Here is a 3,357-nt window from a genome sequence, read left to right on the forward strand (position 1 = left end):
GGTGGGAAGCAGGGAATCAAATCCACATCCTTGCACATTATCGTTTGTGTGCTCACCAAGTGCACCACCACCTAACCCCCTATTATACTATCAGTTTTTCCGTCATTCTTCCATAGAACTTTTGTTTCCTTTGCTTGTCTTATTGACTCCAGGACTTTTGGTGAGAATGGAAACTTACCTGCATTTTCTCAACAATAAGGGGAAAGAATTCATTTTGCATCAAGTATGATGCTTGTCTCTATCAAGTTTCTTATTTTTGTCCATGGATAGTTTCTTCCCCCCTGTATATCAGAAATGTGTGTTGGATTTTATCGACTGCCTTTTATGTGTTTGTTGAAATGATCTTAGGGGTTCTGATTAAATTCTGTTACTTATTGTACTAACATGGTGAGTAACTTTTTTTTTTTTAAATTCCCTTTTGTTGCCCTTGTGTTATCGTTGTAGTCATTGTTGTAGTTGTCATCGTTGTAGGATAGGACAGAGAGAAATGGAGAGAGGAGGGGAAGACAGAGAGGGGGAGAGAAAGATAGACACCTGCAGACCTGCTTCACCACTTGTAAAGTGACTCTCCTACAGGTAGGGAGTCGGGGGCTCAAACCAGAATCCTAACTTTTTTTTTTAAAGAAGTTTTTTTTTAAATTTATTTTATTTTTGAGAGATGCAGAGAGAGAGAGACACAGAGAGAAACACCAGAGCACTGCTCAGCTCTGGCTTATGGTGGTGTGGGGGATTGAACCTGGGACTTTAGAGCCTCAGGCATGAGAGTCTGTTTGCATCACCATTATGCTATCTCCCCCACCCAGTGAGTAACTGTTGTGACACAGCCAGTGAATAGGACTTTGGGACTTGATTAGAATACAGCTGAGGCTGAACTGTAACTAGCATAGGGCTAACATCAGGCTGAAAGACTTGCCATTTAATCCAAATCTCATCTGTTATATTCTTACCTTTAGGTTCCTGGTTATTAAGAATTTTGTACTGCAGGGCCAGGTGGTGGTGCACCTGGCTAAGGGCACACATAACAGTGGACAAGAACCCAGGCTCAAACCCCTGTTCCTCACCTGCAGGGGGAAAGCTTCATGAGTAGTGAAGCAGGGTTCCAGGTATCTCTGTCTCTCCCTCATTATCTCCCCCTCTCCTCTCAATTTCTCTGTCTCTATTCCATAATAAATAGATTTTAAAATTTTTTGTACTGCTTTATATCCAATGCTTTTTAGCCACCAGGTCACAGATGCTACCACGACACCAACCTGACTTCCCTGGGCTGATGACCTCACCAATATGTCCTGGAACCCCACCTCCCCAGAGCCCTACCCAAGTCAAAGCCCATGTCTAGTGAAGAATCAATTACAGAAGCCAAATCTCCTATCTTCTGCACCCCATAAAGAATTTTGGTCCATACTCCCAGGGGAATAAAGAATAAGGAATCTGGGGCCAGGTGGTTGTGCATCTGATTGAGCGTACATTTTCCAGTGCAGAAGGACCCAGGTTTGAGCCCTCGGTCCCCTCTTGCAGGGGGAAAGCTTTGTGAGTGGTGAAGCAGGGCTGTAGATGTCTCTCTGTCTCTTTCCCTTCCTATCACCCCCTTCCCTATCAATTTCTGGCTGTCTCTATCCAATAAATAAAAATAAAAATAGATTTTTAAAAAATGGTGATGCAAACAGACTGTCATGCTTGAGGCTTCAAAGTCTGCTGGCCTAGCATGGGGGTGCCTCTTCCTGGGCGTGTACTCTCTCTGGGTTGGAGAGAACTCGACCGGAGTCAGCTTGGGCTGCTACTCACTCAGCGATGTGAGGGAGATGACTCAGGAACAGACCTGTGGTGGGGAGACAATTCAATTCTTTATTGATCAGAGAGCCAGGGATTTTAAAGGGCAAACCCAGAAGTGGCAAGTCAGAAACGGAACCGGCTAGGAAAGGGGCAGAGAAAGGCAAAAGGGGCTGGAAAGGTAGGAACTTCCTTAGCAACTGTTGCAAAGGTTTTAACTGGTAGGATTAATAATACCCTGCAGGCAGGGACAGTCTTGAGGGTAGAAAGAAGATAGATCAAAGGAATGGAATGGGTGGGGATCTTTCAGGCAAAACAATGATTATGTAGATAATAAGTCTGATAAGACAATTGGATGGATGTCCCCTCAAGCCCTGCCAAGCTCAACCATATCCTCACAATTTCCCGACATCTCCCCCTTTCTTTTTATCTAATGGCCATAGTATCAGGAATGCAGGGTGCTTTGTGAGACAGGGAGTCTGATAAGACGGGGCAAACCTTTGGGGTTACTCCTGTCCCTTTTTGCTCAACCTCTCGGTAGAGAGACTGACAGTACTCCTCATGTCAAACCCTGCCAGACTCTACCACATCCTCACAATTTCCCGACAAAAGTCTCAGGTTCAATGCCCTGCACCACCATAAACCAGAGCTGATCTGTTGTTGCGGCGGTCTGGTGTCGGGCTGCACTGCGGAGAAGAGAGCGGACATCCAGAGCAAAGGGGTACACAAATCTTTATTATAGGATGGGGGGGAGGTTTGGTTCAGACCACGTGGAGCCAGCCGGCAATGGCCGACCACGGGGGGAGAGCAGGGAGCGAGACCTCAGAGAGGGAGAGCCGAGAGCCCAGAGAGAGAGAGAGGAGGGGTGAGGGGGTTTTTTATTGGGCGACAACCAGGGGTGACGTGTAGGGCCAGGATTGGTTGAAAGGGGGCACTCTAGGATTTAGCGGGGCATAGAAAAACCTGGGGGTGGAGACTGCATCAGAATAACTCCTCAGCAACACTGATCAGTGCTCTGGTAAAAAAAAAAATTGGGAATCTTCATGGTCCAGGAGATGGCACAGTGGCTAAGGCACTAGACTCTTAAGCATGAAGTCCTGAGTTCAATTCCCAGCAGCATATGTAATGTCTGGTTCTTTCTCTCTCTCCTCCTATCTTTTTCATTAATAAATAAAATCTTAAGGAAAAAAAAAGGGAATCTTCCAATGGAAGGGATGGGATACAGAACTCTGGTGGTGGGAATTGTATAGAATTGTACCCCTCTTATCCCACAATCTTGTCAATCATTATTAAATCACTAATAAAATTAATTAAAAAAAAACTTCTGTGGTGTTCTGTGTGTGTGTGTTTGGTAGGAGAAGGAGTTAAAGAATGGATTCAATTTCACTACTAAACACAGGACTACTGAAATGTTCTATTTCATCCCAGTCAATTCTGTCTTTCCAGTGATTTGTTCCTTTCAAGGTCTGCTTTGTTTGCGCAGCCAAATGTATTGGCATCACATCTTGAATAGGTTAAAGTGCACCTGCAGAGGCCCCCTAAGTAATCTGTGACACACACATGAAAAAAAAGTCACCACACAGGCACAAG

Source organism: Erinaceus europaeus, chromosome 14, assembly GCF_950295315.1.
Source record: "Erinaceus europaeus chromosome 14, mEriEur2.1, whole genome shotgun sequence".
Taxonomy (NCBI): Eukaryota; Metazoa; Chordata; class Mammalia; order Eulipotyphla; family Erinaceidae; genus Erinaceus; species Erinaceus europaeus.